At 38.0% G+C, this 25204-nt stretch overlaps 1 protein-coding gene across 2 annotated transcripts in view; it reads left to right on the forward strand.

Moving 5' to 3' along the window:
* The window catches only part of SMAD1 (SMAD family member 1), a 91972-nt gene that overhangs the window by 11093 nt on the left and 55675 nt on the right, over positions 1 to 25204 (forward strand). Inside the window, exon 2 of one of the 2 annotated variants that reach the window (XM_027866984.1) lies at positions 10320 to 10410. The exons of the other annotated variant lie outside the window; for it this stretch is intronic. The gene's annotated coding sequence lies outside the window, so the exon portion shown is untranslated. The remainder of the gene's footprint in view (positions 1 to 10319; positions 10411 to 25204) is intronic. 2 annotated transcript variants of the gene reach the window in all.

Below are 25204 nucleotides of genomic sequence, written 5' to 3' on the forward strand. Positions count from 1 at the left end.
TGTGTTGTAACCTGTGTATATTATAGTCAGGGAGAGAAATTGAAACTCCCTTATCAAATTATTGTTGTCTGAGATTTTAAAAAATCTTGTTCCTAGTCACTTTCTGTATCTTTATTTATCTGTCATGTTTAAAATTGTATTCTGGTAATTCAGTTTTAGCTTGGCAGGAAAAATTTCTAAGAGCAAATAACTCTTCCTTATGAATAAAGATTTACAGAAATTTTGAACTGTTATTAGTAAAGATAAAAAAAAATAGAAAGCACAGTATGAATCCACTCTTAAACTAGGAGAACATGAAACTCTTTGTTGCAAATAGAAATGGCTAAATTTAGCCACTTTTGGTCAAAGGGTAATGTATTTCCACCATGGAAGTATGGAAAGAGCACTGAATTTTGGAGTCTGAAGACCTTCATTCAGATCCTAATTCTTGCCCATGACAACCTAAGATGGCCATAGGCAAGTGAAGGGGTTGGACTAGTTGACCTCTGTTGTTCCTTTCAGCTCTAAAACTTGTGTTTTTGTGATGTTTTGGCTCTGTGATCTCATGGATATTTCTTGGATATCTGAATATTCATAGATATTCAGTGTTGTAATGGCAGCTCAAGACTGAAGGGTCAGTTTGAGCTTGGCCTAGAATCAATAAGGCTGCCATAGCAGGACTGGGCCATTAAATATTGTTTAAAACCCTAGTTGTCATCATCTAAAGGTGAGCAAAAAATGGTCCTGAATGAACTTTTTTGTTTTCAAGTTAGCTTTATATTAACCCATATAGTTAATGTCATTGAGCATCCTTGGATGGGCAGTGTTGAGAGGGGGTTGCTGGAGCAACAAAATTGGCTATTTCCTAACACTGAAGTTGCCGATGGACTAGAAACCCAAGGCTTGATTGGCCAGATGTATACAAGGTATAACTCCCCTTTACTTCCTAGATAAAACATAAAGGAGGAAACTTACTGAGGAAGCTGAGCCGGCCAAAACAAAAAACAATTTCAGTGTAACTAAAACTGTTAAATTGTTTGCCCTTCTTCTGATCTCTTCATAATTCTCTGACAGCTCCAGAGGCGTTGCTGGATCCTGATGCACTGCTCTGCTGCTTTTGTTGTCGTTGTTGTTGTTGTTATTCTTCTGTGGAAAGAAAGAAAAATGAAAACTTTGTCATTGGTTTGCCCTTGGTAAAGACAAGAATCACAGAATTGATTCTACATTTTATATCACATCAGTAAAAGCAGGAGAAATCTGAATTTATCTTCCAAATATATAATATCTTACTTATCTGTAATTCCTTTTAGCCTTTTTTCCTCTCTTTTTGGGGGGATGATATCTCTGCCTCTCCATCTTCCTTTCACCTGCCTCCCCCCATTGATTTAAAAAAAAAGAAAAGAAAAAAAGAGAAGCTGGTTCCCACTTTAGGCTTGTCCAAAAAAGCATATTAAGTCCATCACTTCCGTGTCAGGAGGTAGGTAGCTTGCTTCATCATCAGTCCTTTGGAATCATGGTTAGTCATTGCATTGATTAGAGTTCTTAGGTCTTTCAAAGGTGTCATTTGTTTTTACATTAGTCACTTAGCCATATCATGTTCCCCCACTCCCACCTCATTGAGCCCTGCCTTGCGGTGAAGATAAACAGCAATCCAAAAGTGAAACCAAGTGTAGCATCTGGTTCTGGTAGCATTTGCTACATTCTGTCTGATAACATGCAACATTTTGTACTTGGGGTCCCCAACCTCTTCTCCTACAGATGGGGGAAGTGTGGTCATCTTTTTTCTATGGCTGAGATGAGTTAGAGTTTTAGAGGCTGTTTAGTGTTATTTTCAATTGTGTTATTACGGTCACCATGTATAATATTCTCCTGGCTCTGTTTTCTCTGTATCAGTTAATTCATATAAGGCTTTGCAAATTTCTCTGAATTCTTTGTCTTTGTCATTTCTTAAAGAGCAATAACTCCTCATTCCATTCATATGCTACAGTATGTTTAGCCTTTTCCCAACAATGGGCAACCACTTTGTTTTTAGTTGCTAACTACTGGAAAAAAAAGACTGGTATTGAATATTTTGACTTACATGGTTTCTTTCTATAACTGGATATATTTTTAAAAGGGTGTTTGTGTGTGTGTGTGCCTTTATGTGTTTATTTAGAGGTATGGTGTACGTTACGGTGATGCTATGATAAAAGAGGAATGGCTAGTTGAGATTAAAAAAAATTCTGGCTAGTTTTGTTAAACTATTGTCTACCATCTTCCTCTAAGGCAGCGATCACTAACTTTTTTTGTGTCATGGACCCTTTTGGTGAAGCCTATGAAAGAATGAAGGATATCAAGTTCAGAATCCTGTTTTTAAATGCATAAAATAAAGTACACAAATTATATTGAAATTCAGTTATCAAAATATTTTTTAAAAACAAGTTCATAAACTACAGGTAAAGAAACCCTGCTCTAAGGGAAATGTCCTTCTTTCTATCTTGGTTGGTATTCTTGGGAGCTTAACGAAGAAAAGAATACTTCCAAATACCAGGATAAAGATGTAGACCCAACAAAAAAGTGTTGCTTACAAGAAAGTGCCTTTGTAATCTGCTCCCAGCCCATCTTATCAGTCTTTTTTTTAAAGTTAATTTTATTGCTGTCCTTTGTTTTTACGTCACATACATTTCCTATTATATCCCTCTTCTGTCTGTCTCTCACATAGACATCCTTATAATGAAGAATAAAGATGAGAGGAAAACAAAGTTAGCAAAACGAACTTGGCATAGTATAAAGCAGCCGGCACTATATGCAGTGCTCTGGACCTCGAGTCTCCCATCTCTGTTCAAAAGGAGGAGGTGCCTTTTCACATCTTTTAGTGCCGAGCTTATTCATTAGAATTTTGCATCATTCAGTTTAGCTCATTTTGTTGTTGCCATTTCCATTGTTGTTGTCATTGTTGTTATTCTGTGTTTTGTTTTCTCTGTTTGTTGCCATGTGTCAATTTTTATATCTTTCCATGATTTTCTATAATCTTGATATCCTCTTTTATGTTACCAGTCTTGTAGCATATTATTCTTTTTGGCAACTCTGTATTCCAGCCAAGCTAACCTTGCTGTACCTCATACACAACATTCCTTCTGTCCTCTCTGCTATCCACCTCACACCCATTGCTATAAAGGACTTTTTCTCACCTTTGCCATTATTTAAACAAATTTAAAGCCCAGTTCAACCCAACTTCCACTTCCTACATAAGGCCTTTCTCTTCATCTGTTGCTAATGCATCTCCAATCCCTCTTCCTCCAAGAATTACCTTGCACATGCTTTGCATTTTTTTTTTATTTACTTAGATGTAAACTCCTAACACAGTGTGGCACATTTTAGGTGTTTAATAAATGATTGTTCAGTTAGTGAACAAAAATGTGACTTGTAGGAAGGGACCAAGGAACCTGTGGCCTGGGTTATTGAAAATCTGACTTGGCTGACAACTGAGGTGATATCAGGATAACATACTGGTGTTTGTTTGCCCTTTTTAGTAGCAGGCCATAAAGATGGATGAGCTTCGCTGCAGGTAGGTAGGGTCAAAGTCTTTTCTTCACCTAATCTAGTTTTAGGGGGAAGGGATTAATTTCATTAATTTCGTGATCCATAATTCAATTTTTATTCTCTCAAGATTCAAGTTTTTAGAGAAAAGAAGGGAGAATCCTTTTCCTTAAAAAAAAAAAAAAAGCCAGCAAATTCTTCTAATATTCTCAACTTATATGGTAATAAAACCTTCCTGGGGCATTACTGATTTGATTGAAACTAGATAGTATAGTGTTAGGATGTTTACATATGTGCTAAGAAGATGTTTTTGTTTGTAGTAATTGATCTAAAAAATTGGAATTCCCTTATTCTAACTGTCATAGCAGTAGCTAAAAAGTTCCCTGAGCCTTGCCTTCCTTGATTCGGGGTGGGGTGGGGGGCTGAGAGGGAATTGCTCTCATTTTGCTTTAAAACACACACACACACACACACACACTCAAAAGTTGGAAGATAGTTGCTTCTGTGGGGCTGGATTTGTGAGGATTGTGCATTTTATTTGTTAAGATTTTCTAGAGAGGAAGTTGACTTGGCCCCATTGGTAGAGCCTCCTTGCTCTCAGTGGCCATGTTGAATTTCTATCTAACTTTGGCTAATGCCTTTTTGCAGGCAACATGGAGTATGATGGATAGGGAATAGGGAGGGGTTCAAGTCTCACCTCTGATATTTATTGGCTGTGTAATCTAACTTGTTAGTGAGCTATATAAATGTCTAAGAAAATTGCAAAACAGCTGCTAATCCACAGTAGGGACTCTCTATACCCAAGAAATTACAGATCTGGGGGAAATTTTGTTATGATGAGAAAGAATATTCTTGAATGTTGTTTATTTGGGGGGTTTAAAATAGAGAAGAGTTCTCCATTCTGATTCAGACTACTGAAAAGCTAGACACCAGTAACTCTTCTCACATGCATCTTCACATCCCATGGCTTGAGTCTGGCAGGCAAAGATGGTTATCATTCATCTTCTGAGCACAGATTTACCTGCTTATCATTAGCTAGGTGAAAGGAAGTCTAGCAGGGACTTTAGCAGTGGAATGTGAACTCTTGGGAGGGCTTGGACTGCCTCGTTTTTTTTGTCTTTGAATCCCCATGGTTTTAGCACAGTGCTTTGCACATGATAAGGGTTTAATACATATTTATTATATCAAAGAGGGCAAAGGACAGTGTCAGAGGTGAACATTCTCTGTGTTGTGGCATAACTGAAAGAATATATTTAGAATAAAAATACCAGAGTTCAGAATCTGTCTCAGCTTTTGACTACCTTTGTGATCTTAACCCCTCTCAGTCTGTTTCTTCCTCAGTAAAATAAAGGTGAAGGGGACTAGTCTAGATTCTCTCTCCATTCTCTTTGGGCTCTTAGATTCCCTGATCATAACCTGGTATGACCTAGCCTGGGACTCTTTGTGGTAGTAGGAACAGGGCAAGAATAGGACACAGCCATACTTCACTAGGTTTCTGTGACATTTGAGTATTTCCACCTACATTTTTGGGAGGTGGGGTGGGGAATAGAACTTCTAAATTCTGCTCCCATACTGACCATCATTCTCTTTTCCTTCTATTCATTATTAAGTGCTTCCTGGATGAAAAGAGTTTTGGGAATGGCAATTAGAAGAAATGTTTACTCTGATCTGTTTAAGCACATTTTTAAAGTTTTCTTCAAAATCTGTCCCACAAACATTCTTTCTGCTAAGAGTAGACAGGGTATGGTATGGGAGTGGTATGTCAGTTTTGTTTTCAGGAGTGACCTAATTAATTGAGCTGGGGGTAATGATGTGGTGAATATGTTTGCTTTACCAGATATACATTGGATCTGGTTAAAAATATCTGGAAAGAGAAGTTGCTGGTAGCTCGCCATCTTAACTACTATAGCTTCCTGTTTTGCCCATGCTGGCTTTGTAGTCTGACATCATTAATTACAACCTCTTTCTTGTTTTTGTTCCAAGTGGTATGTTTAGGGCTTTCATTTGGATTGTACAAGATGGCAGGAAAGAGGCAGCATGGTGCCGCAGAAAGAATGGGGAAAGTGATGGATTTATAATCAGAAGATCTGAGTTATAGTCCTAGCTTTGCTCTTGCTAGTTGTGTGAGTACCAGCAAATCTCTTAACCCTTTGAGTCTCAATATCCTCATCCAAAAAATGAATTTAAAAATTTTGTTAAGCACTTTTGTGCCAAGCACTGAGCTCAGTTTTGGGGATTCAAATATGGAAACAAAGACAATTCCTGTTTTCAGTTAGCTTATATTCTATTAGGGAAGAAAATACACATAGGGGATGGTGGCCAGAGAAGGGCACTTTGGTCCAGAAAGCTATAGAAATGGTGAGTGAAGTCATAGGGAAATACACTGGCACACCCTATCCAGGAACAATGGCAGAGATGCTTTGCACTGGGTTCTAGAACTGGAAAGGGAAGAGGGGTGGTGTGGAGAGACAGATGAAGATTACATTAGGCTTGACTAGGCTATAAAAGAGAATAGGGAGTGAAGTGGAACATGGGCTGAATCTTTCCTGATAAAATAGTCCAGAAAAGTCTGGCCAGCAAAAGGGGGACTTCCAGAGCAGAAGTTCCTTTGGGGTATGGTTTCTAATGTAAGTCAATGAGACAGTTGTACTAGGTGATCTCTTAAGTTTAATTCCAGTTTCAAGTCTATAATCCTCAAGGTTGGGTGAGTTTAATTTTCTTTATCCTTTAACAACTTAAATGTCAACAAAATTGACTCCAATAAAAAGTTGGAGTTGATAAATAGCTTTTATTTGTATGTAATCATTGAAGAACCACTGATTGTTGAGCTGTTCTGCCTCCTCTTGTTTACCATGATAAGCCCTTGGATCAGTGAATGGCAGCCTGCAAAATAGTGTATGCCCATTGTAGGCAGTGATCCTGCATTATGCTTTTCATTATAAACCTATTATATTAATAGACATTATTATATTAATGAACATATAAACCTCATTTACTCCCCCTCCTTCCATGAATAAGGAGGCACAAACCAGCCTGGGTTGGAAATGGAGCAGATCAGAGCTCCAGGGCTGATTAGTGGGATCGAGCCATGAAGGACTGCTGCACTTCCAGCACGGGGTAGATAAGAAGACCCAATCTCCTCCCCCCAAAAAAGTGTCCCTCGGCTTCATCGGACTGCCAGAGGAGTCCACAAACAATTCAAGGTCTCTGCTATAGTATGTAGACCTTGAGAATTTCCCGTGTGGACACTCCCTCTACAAGTATGGTCATACACATCAGTCAGTCTGTATAGAACTGCCTGGGTACCTAAGGGCTTGTGATTTGCCCAGGATTTCAGGGCTAGCGTGGGTCAGACACGACTTGTACCAAGTGAGATCTATGCTCATGACTCCAAGGTCAGCCCTCTGCTCCTTGTTCTACTCTGTGGGTCAGGATCATCAGGCTAGTCATTTATGCCAAGTTGCAGCTTCCCCTTGGCTGAGTCTCTAGTCATATGACAGCCCTTGTCCTGGAGAAACCAATAGTTCAGTTTGGAAGAGGAGACAAGGTTTTTGTATTCAAAGTAGGATTATTATGGGAAAGTGCAACTCTATCAGCTTAAAATGCCCAAATATGTAAAAATGAGGAAGTGGAACATTAAGAAGAAAATTTGGGTGAAAGAAAGGATAATGCTAAGAATAAAAACAGGCCATTACAAAAATGTCTCTGCTTTTGGTGTGATCCAAGTTTTTATTAATGTCTTCTGTTTTTTAAAAAATATAATCATAGTTATCCCCAGAATTCTTCCTCCTTCCCTTCCCAGACAGCCAACCACATAATAAATAGTATTTTTAAAGTGTTCCCCTCCCCCCCCAAATAAAACCCAAAAAACAAAGAGGAGGAAAAAAATCAGCACAATGATTAGTACATTGAAAAATTCTGAAAACATGTGTGACGTTTACCACCTATGGATCTCCCACCTCCACAGAAAGGTGAGTTGGGAGTTGGCTGTGTCTCTTCATTCAGAGAATCTCTACTTGAGCTTTGTCATTTTGTTAAATTCATTTTTGATTTTTTAAAATGTGTTGCTCTTTCTATTTACATTGTAGACACTGTGTATGTTATTTTCTTGGTATAGATCTTTCCATGCTTCTCTGTATTCATCAGGTACATCATTTGTTGCAACACAGGAACATTCCATTACATTTGTTTACCACAATTTGTCCATTCCCTGATCAACAGGCAACTATTTTATTTCCAATTCTTTGCTGTCACACAAAGAGCTACTATAAATATTTTGGTGTATATGGGAATTTTTTTCTTATTGATAGCCTCTTTGGGGTGTAAGTCCAGTAATGGAATTTCAGGTTCAAAGGGTATGGGCATTTTGATCACTTAATTTGCATAACTCCAAATTACTGTCCAAAATAGTTGCACTGATTCACATCTCTACCAACAATGTATTAGTATACCTCTCATTCCACAACCCTCCAACATTGACTGTTGCCATTTTTGATCATCTTTGCCAATTTACTGGCTGTAAATGAAACGTCAGGGTTGTTTTGATTCACATTTCTTTAATTACTAGTGATTTGGAGCATTTTTCATGTAGTTGTGAAATCTTTCAATTATTCTTTAGAAAACTGTTTATTCGTATCCTTTGACCACTTAGGTTCTGAAGTTTGAGAAATTTACTGTTGCACAATGAGTTTTCTGGCCTGATACATGTTTTATTCTTATCCCATAAATTTCTTTTGTATTTCCCTTTCCCATTTTACAAATTACATATTATGTAAATTGGGAAAGGGGAGCATAAACAGGGTGTCCCATATACATGTAAAGGAGCTAGGATTTCATTCTTATAGCGTGCTTGCTCTTGGTGTGAAAACTCCTTCCACCAATGCAGCTGCCCCCTATAATCCCGCTATGATTTAGGTAAACCATAGGGATTTGTCTGAGTCACCAAAATGAAGAGGTTTGCCCCAGGGCTGGACCGCTAATGCTTGGGTTGAATTAGATCTTGAGGGTCATTTCCAACACAAAATCTGTCTGACTTTGCCTCTCATTAGCTGTATGATCTTGGGTGAGTCAGTCCTGGCTCTAAATTTTCTCATCTATAAAATGAAGAAATTGGACTATATCTAAGGGTCCTTTCCCGCTTTGATCCTTTCATATAGATGACAGCAAAGGGAAAATTTACTGTCTGAAAAGTTGAATGAGCAGAAGTCCAAAGTTAACTTGTCTGACAACCTGTAGGCTTGGATCTCACAAAGATTAGTCTCTAGTTTTGTGTTGGGAAAGGAAGGCTGGGTGGATTTGCATAGACTTCTAGAGCTAGAAGGGAAACTGAGAGGTAATCTAGTTCAAACCAATGGGAGAAATTGAGACCCAGAGAAATTTCAGGTAATAAATTTAGTTAAGGTAACATTACAGGAGAACTAGGACTGGACCTCAGCCCTCCCACTCCTAGCTCAGTGCTTTTTGTATTGTAATTCCATGCTGATCTCTAGCCTTATTTCTAAGATGCACCCTTTCTCCTCAACACAAAATATGCTGGAATGAACACTGGATTAGGAATCACTGGCATTGGAGTGCCAACTTTATCGCTTGGTTTTGGCTTCAGATACTTAACTATTCAGTACCTTTGTTTTCATTATATGTAAAATGGAGATAATCATTTTCCTAGAATTGATTCTAATTTTTTAAACTAGGGAGAATCCTTACAAAGCAAAAGGTGGTTTGAGGTGAGATCTGTTTACTATGTGTACTGTAGGTAGGGTTCATGCTTCTTATCCCCTCAAGTTCCAGCTTATTCCTTCAACAAATATTTGTTGAACCTACTGTAGCCATATTGCTACTGTATCTATAAAACAGTTACAGTATCTATAAAACAGGGCTGATTATAATATTCACATTAACTACCCTTACTGGATGGTTGTGAAGAAAAGTAAGTACTTTCCGAACTGTGAAGTGCTATCCAGAGGTGAGCTTTTGTTACTGGAGGTGCCCAGTTAATGTTGATATTGAGTGATTGGATCCTGAAGAGAGGTGGTAGTATTTGGAACTGGAATAGGCCCTAGTGAAAGTTTGTTCTTTACATTTCTGGATTATGTTGGCATCTTCCTGGAAAATGGAACCCACAGGATAAGCAGTGCTTATGGGGTACAAGGAGAAAGAAAGGGAACAGCAGAGTAATGGAAAACAAGGAGGGGGAGTGAGGACAGTAAAATTCAGGAACTAATACAATGCAACCAATTATTATCTACATAACACATAAGTTGATTCTTGCCCTACTCACTTGAGAGCCTTTCTTTCCAGTGGTTAATTCACTACCAAGCTTATGTTCTGAGTGCAGTAGGTGACACTGAATTTTTTTAGCAATCCATTCATTATTTTAAAATCTAATAGCATTTCCTGCTGCTTGGAAGAATTTCTTGAGTGAGAGTCAGCAGGGTTAGTGGGAAATCCAGTGGATTTGGAGTTCAAATCACCAGTACAGCTGCTTATTTTTCTGTGACCGTGGGCAAATGACTTAACTTTTTTTATGCCTCTGTTCACTCATCTGTGAAAAGAAGGGATTAGATGGGATGGTCTCTGAGGGTCTTCTACATCTCTAGATCTGTGGTCCTATGATCCTTCCCAGTTCTAAATATTTGATCTTAGTTACTTTGATTCATTCAACAAGCATTTATGGATTTTATTTATTGATCACCTACTATGTGCTAGGCTCTGGGAATATATTTTTTTAAAAGTTCAACCCTGTTATTACTCTTTATTATTAACAGGAAGATTCAAGACAGAATCTTTGAATAAATGAGAACATTTTTGTTTCTGTTTAACAGCAAACAAGCAAAACCTGCCCTGCAAAAAGAAAAAAAAAAGAGAAAAAAAACCACCTTTGTTCCTTGATCCTGCACTAGTTTCCTTTTTAAGGTATGTGCCTGTTACATAATGGAGTAGATAAGAGACAGACCTTTTATCCTCTTCCCAACGCTCTAAATCTAAATAGGTACAGGTTTGCCTTTGGCATCTTCCTGATAAAAACTGTTGGCTCTTTTTGCTATTGAGGGAACCTGCTGAAATAAATGCACTAAGATGCAATGATATTGAGTAAAGATAAAACAGCAAAGTCTTGGCAAGGGTGCTTTTTTGGTTTTTTTAAACGTATAAAGTAACTGAATTAGTGCTTTCAGTCTCTCTTACTCTCTAGGTAAGGAAGAAGGCTGGTTGTCAGGGTCTAGAACATTCCATGTTGCTTGAGTTTTGTTGCCGAAAATGGTATGGTCAAAGATTTGAAGAGTTGTTTTCCTGCCTTACAACTTCAGGAAATTGGACCATTCCTCTGGCCTCCTAAGCCTATTTTTGTTTATTTATTGAGGCCTGACATTGTATTTGGTGTTTCCAATACCACAGACAGAACAATGGAATCTCGTGCCTGTGGGACTGCCTGATTCCCTGCCCCCTATCTGGGACTGTATTCAGCTATTTTTTGGAGTTTGTGTGGGAGAGCTGGGGTTCTCTACAGTCATTCCTGGTGCTATCTTAATTGGAAGTCCCCCAACCTAGTTACATTTTGTTTTTTTGTTTTTTTCATACAGGTTTTCTTTTTTTTCTGACTTTAATAAACAAATAAAATGAGCATTTATGTATACAAAGTAGAATAGAAGAAAGGGATTTAATGGAACCATTTATCTCCATTACATACAGCTCGTTTTCTCTTTAAGTATAGGATAAAGTTAACATTTAACTTTTCAAGCTGTTTTGCTTCTCTGTATTTCCTTCTATTCTTCCTGTGCAGTTTTTTTAAAAATGCCTCTTGCTTTTTTATGTTAATATGGTCCTCTCCTCACCTCTTTCCGCCCACATTGGAAAAAAAGAAAAACAAAACCCTTGTAACAAATGTGGATATCCCCACATTAACCCTATCCAAAAATATATTTTTTTCCTGCAAGGTCTTTCATGTCTTTTTCAGAAAGTAAGTAGCCTGCTTCATCATTGGTCCTCTGGAATTACGATTGCTTATTATATTCATCAAAGTTCTTAAATCTTTCAGAATTCTTTGTCTTTATAGTGTTGTTATTATGCTACAAATTGTATTCTTGATTCTGCTTGTTTCATTCTGCATCCGTTCATACAAGTCTTCCTAGGTTTCTTGAAACTGTCTCTTTGGTTATTTCTTCTGGTTTAATAATACTCTGTGTCAAAAAAATAATATTCTGTGTCTTGAGAGATAAGGACTCTACAATGGGGAGAGTTTATTATCCTGTAACAATGACAGTTATGCTTCAGTTATCTACAGTAAATTCTGGGCTGGCATCTACCTATTAACCAGCATACTTTGGGGCCATCTCATTTACCTGAACAATTGAGTAGTATTCTAGGAATATAAAATAGTTTTTAATTTGGCAAGGAAAGCATCAAAACAAACCCTGTTATGTTTCAAAATTAATTCTTAAAGAGAATTTACAGGCAGCTAGGTGGCAAAATGGATCTTGGAGTCAGGAGGTTCAAATCCGACCTCAGACACTTGACACTTACTAACTGTATGACCCTGGGCAAGTCACTTAACCACAATTCCCTCACCAAAAGGCAAAAAAAATAATTACTATTTGGGATTATTTATACTACTAATCTCTTCTACTCTTTCTTGGTCCAGATTTCATCAGTATGTGAAACTACAGTTATATAATAGTTCCAAGTCTGCATTCTAGAGCAGCTGTCCCTCAGCTAATGTATGTCAGATGCATTACCCTTGACTTTCTGGCTTTAAGACTACTATCTATGCCAGTAGCATCAAACTCAAATAGAAATGGGGACCACTAAACTGTGTATAAGAATCCCTGCAGGCTAAATATTAACTTAGAGAACTACATATTAATAGTATGTGTGTCCTACTATATTTTTATTTATTTTGTTAAATATCTCCCAGTTACATTTTAATCTGGTTCAGGCTACACAGGGGCATGGGTGGCATGTTTCACACCTCTAATCTACACCATTATACTCTCTTCCATTAATATCTGAAAAATTGAGTTGATCTTATTTCAATACTTATTGAAGGTTAGTGTAAAGTCATATACCTCAGAACTCATAAGGAAAAGTAGGAGCAGTGATTGACCCTTGCTTAGTGTTATCACTAAAACTAAGCAACTAGAGTATTCAAGAATTGTTCCTCAGGGGCAGCTAGGTGGTGCAGCTGATAGAGAACCAGACCTCGAGTCAGGAGGACCTGAGTTCAAATCTGGCCTCAGACACATAGCACTTACTAGCTGTGTGACTCTGGGCAAGTCAATTAACTCCAATTGCCTCACCAAAAAAAATAAACCAAAAAAAAAAAAGGTATACCATATCCTTGGTTTGATTCTCATCTTCTCTGTAATGCCTCTTCTTCATATTACTGCTCTTCCTCCCCTGAGTGTTCTATTCCTTAGCCCCTCTTATATCCATATACTTTTCCCCTTGGTAATGTGGCCTACTCCCAAATAGCTTCACTAACCACCTATGAGAACAATATTCAAACCTTAATGACCAATCCTTAACATTACTCTTAGCTCCAGAATTATCCTATCATTTTTTGGACATCTCAGTTTGGTTGTTTCAATGGCACCTGCTCACAATCTCTTTGTCTTCTGTTTGTATTAATTATTCAGACTAGCCTTCCTACTAGATTGTAAGCATTTGAGGACGAGGTCTAGGTCTCATGTCTCGTTTCTCCACTCCTATCACTGCGCAGTGCTTGCTATACACTTGGTAAATAGTCATTGAATTGAATAGGGAGTAAAGAAAATAATGTAGAGGAGGGTGGAGAAGGTTAATGATTTAGGATGGGACAGAATAGGAGAAGAGCTGAACTCTTAGTAAGGTGCTACTTGTTCTTAAATGACTTAAAACCAGTGGTTTCTTGTAAGATTTTAAACATCCATATTTGTTCTTCTTAGAACACATTACTACTCTGAAAGAAAACAGCCCTTGTCCTGCTTACCAACCCTGGACATAGGTCAGCCTGAGGTATAGCTTTGAGTCCAATGCTGAGTTTAGTAGATGAGAAGCAGGTAGAGTTGTTGAGTTTCATGTGGAGTTTCAGGTGAAATTCTGGCCCATGTTAGTGTTTGCTTGTCATCATACCAACTTTGGTTTCTGAAGCTACTTAATCTTTAAAGTTGGGTGACTGGATTTATAAAATGGAAGAAGAACAGACAGGGAAGTTGTTACTCTAGGACAAGGGTACTTAACCTGTGTGGTCCATTAACTTAAAAAAATTTTTTTAGTAACTGTATTTCTGTATAATTGGTTTCCTTTGTAATCTTATGTATTTTATTTTAAACACTTAAAGACCTTCTGAGAACGTGTCCCCTGGTCTTCCCCAGACTGCCTCAGCTCCCATGTCTAATTCTTACCACTTTGTTACTCTTCCTGGCTATTAAGCAGTCTCTAAGTACTAGCCTCTCCCCAAATCTCTTTAGGCCCTGAAAAGGACATCAACAAACGAAAATGTCTTGGTTTATAGGATCTTTATTTTTTATCCTATTGGTCATTCCCAAGGGAGATAAATACTTCTTATTCTTAACTCCTCATTTGAAAAAGGGATGTTTTTTTTTTCCTGTCTCAAGTGGCTTCTTGGATGATATGGCTAACATACCGTTATGCTTTTTCCTTTTTGCTTGTCTGTACTAAATTGGTTTGAGAAAGAGTTTGATTTGGGGAAGGAAAGAGTCCTTGGGAAGTGATAGAAATTTTTAAAAGAACTTCAACAAACATTTCAGTTTAAAAAATGAATCAATATAGCCTTTGCCTAGAGAGGTGTCTACATACATACAAACACATATATATTTAATATCTATATAATCCAACATAAATTACACAACCTACGCGATTGGAGAGAACTGGCATAACAAGCAACTTGTGTGAAAAACTCACCTCAACCTTGCAGTTCCTCCAAAAGCTTTGGTTGTCTTAACAGAATGTCTAGGAGGTGAGAGGTAACAGTACCATTATCCTCTCTCCTTAGCTGAAGCTATCTAGAATATGATATTAGTTTGGGGTGCCAAATCTTAAGAGACATATTCCTAATTTGGAACATAATGAAGGGGACAGTGTCTAGGATGGGAAGTGGTTTTAAATCCTTGCCTCTGAGACAATTTTTTTTTTGAGAGATTGATGTTGTAGCTTAGAGATGATAACACAGATTGAGGCTGAAAACTCTCTTTAAAATTTTTAATTGCTGTGATCTGGAAGGAGGAATTAAATTTTTGGCTTGATTCCGAAGGGCACATACAATGGAAGGAAGGCACATTTATGTCTAATATGAGGAAAAACTTCCAAACAATTAGAGCTGTCCAAAAATGGTGGAGCAAGCTAGCTTCCATTGAGGCTAGCTAAGGTGGAATGAATGACTTACTCTTTATGCTATGAAGGGCATTCCTGGATGGGATAGGAGAGTGGAGAGACATCTTAAGTTGCTGTCACAGAATTCCAGGATTTGTTTATTTTTTTTGTTTTGGTTTATTTTGGTGAGACAATTGGGGTTAAGTGACTTGCCCAGAGTCACACAGCAAGGGAGTATTATGTGTTTGAGGCCAGATTTGAACTCAGGTCCTCCTGACTCTTGGGCCGGTGCTCTATCCACTTCAAGAATTCCAGAATTTGAAAGGACTTCTGAGGTCACTTAGTCCAGCCATGACATGGACAAGAATTACCTCTATCAAATACAAGGCATGTGGTCATCCAGTGAGGTGCGTGGGGGAGGGCACTAAGTTCAAAGGCAGCCTGTTGGGATAGATGCCTATCATTGTTAGGAAAACTAATTTTTCCTTACACCTTCTTCTAGGTGCTTCTAGTTTTTGTCTCCTGGGGCCAATGAGAACACGGGGACCCTTCAGACATTTGAAGACAGTGATCATGTCTTTTTCCACCCTCACCCCCCTTCTCTAATACAGATTAAACATACACATGCCCCTTCCAATTTTAATAAGTGCTATAAGGCACACAACATATAATTTAAAAACTTCAGTGAAAAGTTAATTCAGATTTTCTGAATATTAGTTTTGTTTTCAACACAGTCTCTTCATTTAACTGTGAAAGATATTTTGTTGCAAGATTGGGGGAGGTAGTAATAAGGTCTTTTAATTTCAGAGAGCTTAAAATGACTTGGATGTTTTTAAGGGTTCAACTATCAATGTTAAAATACTTCTCCTTTAAAGGCCGTAATCTGTCAGATATATCTGTTTTCTCATTCCTCCCTAAATAGGTTTGTCTCTGTTCCCATATCCTCTCTTAAAACTGCATTTATATAAAAAATAGTTAACTTTTGAAAAATCCCTGAGTGACAAGTTAAGTTTTATTCCCCTCACCTGTGAAGGAAGCAGCCCCACCCAGCTTTACTGAAAGAGAAGGGAAGTGATTTTTTCAAATGATAAAAAAGAAATAAAATTCCATGCCCTTCCCAGAGGAGGAGTCCAACAATTGAGAGAGGAGTGAGACCATATGTTGGTTTGTAAAAGGATATAGCTTGTAAAGATGTTTCCTTTGCTGCCTGTGATGAATATGGATGTGTTTCCCTTCTAGAGGGTCCCCAATTAAATGATGCAATTAAGGGCTGAGCTGATAGATCTAAATATAGGAAGAAGGTTTGGGCTATTCTGCCTTTGTGTCTCTCAGTTCACCCTTACAGATGTGCATTGCTGTTGTAAACAGCACCTGTTTAGCAAAGAGTTCAAAACGTCAGGAAAGGGGAAGGATCTCAGGAAAATGAGGCACATCAGGATTTTGATGATAAAAGGAAAATCAGATTTCTCCCACAGATAGCCACCCACTTCCTCCCCCTCCCCATTTTTACCCATGTACTTGGAACTTAGACATGCCTGTTTTATTTTACTGGTTAATGGTGTGCCTTCTTAATGATAATAGAAGCTTCATAACTGGCCACTAATGGAAATTTTTCTCTCAGTATTGTTTGCAGATTTTAAGGTTGATTTTTTTTTAATTTCTAGAAGAGTCACTTAATCCAATGGGATGGGTATTTTAAAAATCATTTCTGTGACTAACGATTAGTTGTAATCTTCCCACCCCTACCCACCAACTCTATTAAAGCCCTGAATGATTTAGAGAACATGGTTTTTTAAAAGTCTCTTTGGTTTCCATCAGTCTTTCCCCTCTTTGAGGAAACAGACACTTAAAGGACTGACCACCAATCGGTTCTGGAGCTGAAGGTGAACAGAGATTAATGTACGTGTGTGTGTGTGTGTGTGTGTGTGTGTGTGTGTGTGTGTGGTGGAGTCCTTGGCAGCTGGAGATTTCAGAAAACTGTGGTATAGATAGAAGGTGGTTTTTCCATTCTGCTTCTGAGTGTGAATTACGGGGTGTGCAGCCAGAGAGACATTTGTTTGGGATTTGGAGGGGGCAGAGAGGGAGATGAGGAGAGCTTCCTGGTAGAAACATCAAAATGGATGAGAAGATAAGGAAAAGATTGAGATGCGAGGTCTATATATGTGTATAACAGCTAATAAGAGTTCCTGTCATCAAGAAGTTTAAAATCTAGAGAAGGACCTAATACAAACAAGTCCACATTTAAACAGAGAGATAGACAAATGCTCGTATAATTATATACCCATAAGTATGTATTGTTAATCCACTCCAATTCTTCAGTTTCATTAGGGGTACCCAGGGCACTCTAAATGAAATTGTTTTAAAATGTCCTAGCAGACAAAGAATTTATATGATTGAAAGAGGAATTAGACTTTTGTTTATACCTTGAGGGCAGAGCCGAGAGTAGTGGGGGGACCTTGCCTAGGCTGATTTCTGGTGGCTGATTTCTGGTGGCAGATTTCTAACAATTAGAGTTCTCCTGCCCAGTGGACAGGGTGATTCTGGAAGGAGTAACTTGTACCTCACTGAAGATTTTCTTTTTTCTTTTTTTTTCTTTTTCTTTTTCTTTTTTTTTGACTAGGCAATGAGGTTAAGTGACTTACCTAGGTTCACATAGCTAGTAAGTGTCAAATGTCTGAGATCAGATTTGAACTCAGGTCCTTCTGACTTCAGGGCTGTTGTTGCTCTATCCACTGCGTCACCTAGCTGCCCCCTCACTGGAGATTTTCAAGAGAAGTTTTTATGGTCAGTTGCCATTTTTGTCGAGAAGTTTCCTTGTTTCAGTATATGTTAGGCTAGATGGCTTCTGTTGGCCCTTCTCACTTGGGTGTTCTGTGAAAGTCCTTCCTTTTCCAGTTCCTGAATCATCCCACCTCATCTAACTCAATGTTCCAAGAGACCCCGCTGTATGTCTCTGGCCAATGACTTACCTCTCAGCCACACAAACTACTCTTAATTTTTGTCTGTATGAGGGCATGCATCTTAGAGGCATTTTATCTTCTTTATTTTATATGGTCTTATAAGAAATAGCCTTTCCTTAGTGTACAAGCTATTGTGATTGCCTGAGGGGTAGTCTCAGAGTAACCGTTGTCCTTTCATTACGGATTTGAAACAGGTGCTCCACTCAGGCTAGTGGAGAGATGTAGCATTCAGCACCAGTGTCAGAGGTACATGGATCAGGGCTGCAAATTACTCCAAGCTGAAGAGCCTAAAAGAACATGAAATGAGGATCATCAAAAAGCTGCAGTGTCTTACATGGTCTCAGTCAATAGCTATTAATTTGATTTTTGTTCTAGACATCAATGGTCCTTCTGAGATTGGTTATCTCTTGGTATGTGGTAGGTTTCCTGTGTGGGGGAAGGGCATCTGGGGGAGGGGAGAAAGCATGGTCATTAAAAGAAGACTGAGTGATCATTTGTTGGGAAGAGTGTAAAGAAGGTCCTTTCTCAGGTATAGTTGGGACTAGTCGGCTCTTAAGGTATCCTGTTCAATGCTGAAGTTCCTGAATTCCCTCTTGGGAATAAACTGGGAAGAAGTACTTTGAACTGAAGAGCAGAGGAAGAAGGAAATGTGAACCAATTTCCTTCCTATGCCTAACTAATGGGCATCTTTGTGTGCAAATTGGATAAGTAAGTTGGGTACATTTTATTTAATGTTTGGAGTTATTTGAGTGAAGTCCCTTGATACCAAGGGTGGAGATGGAGTAGCGGCTAATAGGATCATAGTATCGCAGATTTCAAGCTGGAATGAATCCTAAATCTAAGGGCTCATATATTTAATGCTTTCCAGAGTACTTTACATAAATCATCTTGTTTGATCCTCTGAACAAACCTGTGAGGTAGGTGTTGTTATTATCTCCATTTTACAGACAATGAAATTGGAGGTGAAGTGACTTGCCTAGGTCACGCAAGTTGTGAGTGTCTAAGGTAGGGTTGGAGCTCACACTTTCCTCACACTCTAACCCAACCCCTTATTACAGATGACAAAACTTAGGCCAGAGAGAGATTAAATCAATTATTCAAGCTCACACAAATAGCATTGGTAGTTAGTAGCAGTGCCAGGATCTGAACCCAAGTTCTTCGACTCAACTCTAAAACCCAGCACTCTTTTGTTACTCAGTACTGCCTTGCTTCTTGCCAAGTAAAGTGACTCTCCCAAAGTAACATGTGACTTGGGAATCTTAAGGGATTCAAATAAGTTTAAAAAAACTGAATGTATCATTTTTGGTGAGAAAAGAACCTCTAGATTAGAATTGATACCTTGGTGATTTTTTTTGACCCGTGGGTCTTTTATTAACTGAATTTTGGAGATAAGCAAGAATTGGATGGAGACAAGCCTTTGGGGATAAGCAGGAATTGATTCCATCCAAAGTAACTTCTAGATAATACATATTTCTTAGGTCTTGGAAATCCAGTCAGTCCATCATAAACTAATTTTGTTGTGTAGGTGACACCCTAGCTACTCATCAAACCTGTGCCTTGCCAAGAAGCAACTAGGAAAAGATTTGAAACTGACCATTTTGATATATCTAATCCCTTCCTCCTCCAATCCTCCCTAAAGCCCCCTGCTTCCCTTTCCTCTGATCTTCTGCTGTCTTGTATCCTTAAGGGATCTCCTTTCCTGTACTGATAGAAGACAACCAGAGAACAGCTATAGAGTCAATGTTTAAAATAGTTGCTAGACACAAAGATGGTGATAGGAAGATGTATATCCAGAAATTATGGTGATGAAAAACATCACAAAAATGTAAATGTAAATTTTAAATTTTAAAATATCATTACCATTTTTTTTCTTGAAAAATGCTTGTGGTTTGGACTATAGCCATTTGCCAAGACGTTTCCTTCCCACCCCATCCCAATACCTTCCCCTGTACTGAAGTATTCAAATGAATCTGTGATGTCATGTATTTGTAAAGTTTTTCCACTAGTTCCTCAGCTGTTCATTGTTGTGGGAAATACTTGTGGCCTGTGTTCCAGAAGACTCTGGGATATATTTATTGGACATAGCCAGCACTGTAATTTGTTTTGCTTAACTACACACATTTGTTACAAGGGTTTTGTTTTCTTTTCTTTTTCAATAGAGGGAACTGTGGGAGAGAGGTTAATTTTCATCATGCAAAAATTAATTTAAAAAATAGTAGTGAAGGAGAAGAATAATTGGTCTAGAATACAAGTGATAAGCAAATTTAATATTTAATAAAACACTCCCCAAACCCAGTATTTACACAAGCATTTGTAACTCATCCACACCTGTGCCCAATATGCTGTAGACTTGCCTGGATTTTTCCTGACATCCAAAGAGAAGAGCACTTTGTCTGTCCTCCTGTCATTAACCCTCTCTACGTGACCAGCCTATCTTCTCTTCCTTATCATACAGTTCCTATTACTCCTGGTCTTCTTTGAAGGTTCTCTCAGGTCATATGGTTTGTCTTGTTCACACCCAATTTTGACTCTCTTATTACAAAGAAGAACAAAGGTTAAGGAAGACTCATCAACACAGCAACATTTACTGGAGTGTTCTATGCTGGGTATCATATCTCTACTGAGACATAAGTGTTTCATCAACAGGCTTCTGGAACCAAGTTTGGTCATTATAGTTAATCTTTTGGTACTGTCATTTACTTTATTGTAGAACTCATGTACATTTTTCTCCTGGCTTTGCTTTCTTTACAATGTGCCAGGTCATACCAACTCTTCCCTTCTATTACATCACTAACAATTTTTCTCCAATCTTTTTTTTTTTAGTTATATCTGAAAACATTGATTCTGTTAGCATTACTACCCTTATTCTCTGACCTTCATATTTTCTGTGAAAGAAAATGATGTTATTTCTGTTGGAAAAGGTATAAGGCATAAATTGATTAAACACCCTTAATTGTATCAGACTTTCATATATCCCACCCCAACCACCTATTCACACGAACTCCTACAGTTCCCAGTGTGTGTAGGAGTATATATGTATACGTATATGTGTATATGTATGCATATATGTATGCACAGGGGTGTGAGTGAGTGTGACACATATATGTGTGTGTATGTACATATAATATATCCACACATGTGTATATACGTATATATACGTATAATATATACACACTTCACACTCACTGTGCTCAGTTCAGAGTCAGTTCAATATAGGATACTTTCTACATTAGCTTTGTGACCTATACAAATCCCTTAACTTCTCTCAGCCTCAGTTTTCCCAGATGTAAAAGGGGGATGATAATAATAGCACCCACCTCACAGATTTGATGGAAGGATCAAATAAGATAATATATTTAAAGCACCTTGTGGATTTTAAAGAATTGTATAAAGGTCGTCAAGTTACTTTCCTCCTCTGGGCCTCAATTTCTTCATCTATAAAATGAAGATGATACATTCCATTTTCTAAGATCACTTCTAGCCTTAAATATCATGCATCTAAATATTTGAGTATAGAGAACTCTGTTATTTGCTGCCCCTTTAGAGCAAGGGGTTTGAACCTGTTTTGTGTCATGGACTTCTTTGGAAGACTGGTAAAGCCTTTCTCATAATAATTTTTTAAGTGCATAAAATACCTTGCAAAGGAAATCAAAGGCTACTTAAAATAAAAAGATCCTTTTTTTCTTCATCTAAAAGCTACAGCCCCCCTGAAATCTATCTACATTACCCCAGGTTGAGAACCTTTGCTTGAGAGAGGAAATAAAGGAGAATTAAACTTGAGGAGTGAGTGCCTTAGAAGAAAAGAGGATTTGAAATTTGCTCAGATACTTAAACTTACATATTTGAATATATGAATCTTTGACTTTAGAAAACTTCCAAGTTGCCAGAGTGAAAGGGCAGCTTATTTTTATTATAGTCCCCATTCTCTGGGAGGAAGCATGTATTTCTCCATAATATTGTTGTTTGCCAAAGTTTCTTTTTTTTTTTAATCACTAAGATCCTTGAGAAGCTTAAAATGCTTTGATATCTCACATCATCATAGCATTTCAAGGTTGTGGTACAGTCTAGGTATGAGCTCCGGTTTTATAATGGAGAAAACTGAGTCATGGAGGTCATGTCTTTTGATTATGATTTCAAGTCATCAGTGGAGCTTCCTAAAATAGAAATTCTGTTTTTTACTTAGAAATGTGAATTCCTGCTTAACTAGACCACACTGCCTGTTTGTCTTTCTATGATGAAAGTCATACAAATTTCACTTTAGTTTCGTAAGCATTTATCATTACGTATCTATGGGCTGGGTCCCGTGCTAGTTGCTGGACGTACCAAAGCATGCATGAAAGTCCCTTCCTCTAAGGGAGTTACTAGGAGAAGGGGTAGGGGGTGGGGGGATGGAAACCATGTACCCAGGTGAATCAAAGCAAAGTAATATTAAAGTAAGTTTGAAAGGGAAAGCAGAAAAGCTTCCTGTAGGAAGTGAGAGCTAGAGGTTTTAAATCTGAGATCATTATGTATAGTAGGCACTTTGTAACTGCTTCTACTATCTGTTGTCAGGAGGAAAATATAAACATGAATGGAATTTTTAAAACAATATTTTAGTGAAGATGTGGCTTTCTTCATTGAGAATTGTTAGACTATCAGATCCCCTTGACACTCTTGATACCTATGCCATGAATTTTTACCTTTTGCTTTTAAGGACAAAACAGTGACCCTAAGATAAGAAATAACAAGGAAAAAACCCTATTATATACCATTTTGTTTGCTGTGTTTCTGACCATCTGACTGGACCATTTCTCTTATGTCACTTTGGTTTTAAAGGGCATTTTGAGCTTGATTTGATTCTCCTTCCCCTCCCTTTTTTATATTTTTGATGTCTTATTTTATTGGATAATTTCATTAGTATTTAATTGAATCTTTTTTTTTTTTTGGTAGATATTAAGGTAGTGGGCTAGTGTCAGAATCACAAAGCTTACTCTGCTGTGAAACTGATCCAGAGGACACTTGGGTTAGTCCTATCTACCCTACTGCTATTTTCTCTCAGGAATGGTAGGAATTAGATTGTTGCAGTGCTTCTTAGTCGATGTTAGACTATTTCTTTCAAATCCTTTGTGAGAATTAGGTGTCTAGCATCAAATGAGTCTCCATTCTGTGGATGAATATTCATGTTTGCCTAATTCTGAGTTTGTAGACTAGAGTCTCAGATAAAGAAAATCCCTCCCCCACCCCCTTGTGAAATTGACAGATTAAATCTGAGTTGAATAGAAGGCTAGTGTATTTTGTCCTGGTCGCTCCTTCCTCATTCAAAGAAGCCCAGGAAAATGGCCAAATTAAATACACACTTCCCCTTTGCTTGGCTATTAAAACTTTTTCTAATTTGGAACTTTATTAAGCCAGACTCTGTGGTGAGTTAGAGAATATTTTCAGATAATGATTTATTTTGCTTTCAGTTTGTACTCAAAGTTTTGAAGTTGGAAGAAATATCAGTCAAAATTAAAGCACCTACTATGGGCCAGGTTCTAAGTGAGAACCCAAAGATACAATAAAAATAAAACTATCTCTGTACTCAAGAAGTTTGGAGTATGGAATTGGGAAATGGAAAGTTAATATAAATGTTTATGTGATAAGGAAAATGAGGAATAGGGAGCAATTTGAATGTTGAGGGAGGGGGAGAGTGCTGGGGATGGCTTCATGAGGAGCTGGCATCTGGAGCTGGAACCTGAAGGCAGAATTCAGAGAGGAGAAGATGGGAGCATTTGTGCAATCTAAGCATGGGAAAGAGGCTCTTACAAATGGAAGGAGCCTCAGGATGGTGTATCTGGTGTCCAGAAGCTGCTAACAGCTCACTTTAACGGATCCATCCTCTCCACACTGCTGTCAAGCTGATCTTCCTAAAACGAAGGTCTGACCATAACACACACACACACACACACACACACACACACACACACACACACACAATTCTCTGGCTTTCAAGGCCCTTTGAAACATGGCCCCTTCTCACCTCTCCAGTCCAGTCTTCTTACACCCTCCTCCCTTCTATATACTCTGTCATCCAGTGACAACAGCCTCCTTCCTATTCATGTGCGGAGGCACTCCTGTCTCCCGACTCTAAGCATTTTCACTGGCTGTTCCCCATACATGGAATGCTCTCCCTCTTTATCTCTGTCTTAGCTTCCCCGGCTTTCTTAAAGTCTCAAATTAAGTGGAACTTTCTGCAAGAAGCCTTTCTCAGCCTTCTTTAATGTTTCCACGAATTGACTTTGTGTATAGTTGTTCATATGTCATCTCTCCCATTAGACCAAACTCCTTGAGAACAAGAACTGGTTTTTGTCTTTCTTTGCATCCCATCTCCAGCACTTAGCACAATTCTGGTATACAGTAGGTACTTACTAAATGCTAGTCAGCTGACTAATATGAGTTCTCTGAAGTGTATTTGCATGAAGCAAGGCTGTAAAGGTTGTTTGGAGCCATATTTTGGAAGGCCTTAAATATCAGTTTGAGGCCTTTGTATTTTATTCTATAAAATATGAGGGACCATGGAGGCCTTTTGAGTAGACCTGGAGAGTGACCTTATCAGACATTTGATTTAGGAAGATGATTGTTAGTATACAGATTGGCCTGTCCCAACTGTTAGCAAAGAACTACCTAGTGGGAGATATTTAATGAACTGATAAGAGTCAGCTATAATGAACTGATAGGTTATTATAATTAGCAGCAACCATTTTATATGCGAAGAATGTGCTGAAAGCCCTTTGGAAAGTTTGTTTTCTAGCTGGTTAATTAAGCCTCCTGCTATCTTGTCTGGTATTCATTTATTTTGTGAGCCCTTTTAGAGGTAGCTCAAAGGTAAACTTCAGCTCTACTCAGGTTGAAAGATTAGAAATTCAGAGGTTTCACTAAGTAGTTTATTTTTTTTCAAAAGTGATTTGGATTTGATTTAATTAAGTAAAGGAGACAAATCAAGATTTGTTGGTGAAGAAATCCCTCACCTTGTTCTTTTTTTTTTTTTTAATGGGACCACTTTCTTCCCCAACATCGACCCTGCCCTCCTGAACCTTGTTTTATGATTTGAGGCTGATAAACAGAAGGGGAAGAGGACTCATTTGCTTTCTCTCTTTATTTTAGTGGATACTAAATTGACAAGGGCAGTTCTTTTGAGGCAAAAGTAAGGAAATACAAATTTGCCAGTTTTAAAAAAAATTTTTATTCTGAACTTAAGAAATAAAACAAGCATTTCCATAAATAAGTGGAATAGAAAAAAAGAGAATTGCACTTGAAATTGCCCATCTGTTATGTGTAACTTGGTATTCCTTTAAAATATACAACAAAGTTATTATGTAACTTTTTCCCCCTCCCTCTCCCCTCTTCACCTCAGAGATGGCTACCATTAGACACAAATGTGTGTGTGTGTGTGTGTGTGTGTGTGTGTGTGTGTGTGTGTGTGT

The sequence above is a fragment of the Vombatus ursinus genome, unplaced genomic scaffold, assembly GCF_900497805.2.
Source record: "Vombatus ursinus unplaced genomic scaffold, bare-nosed wombat genome assembly UNPS02014784.1, whole genome shotgun sequence".
Classification (NCBI taxonomy): domain Eukaryota; kingdom Metazoa; phylum Chordata; class Mammalia; order Diprotodontia; family Vombatidae; genus Vombatus; species Vombatus ursinus.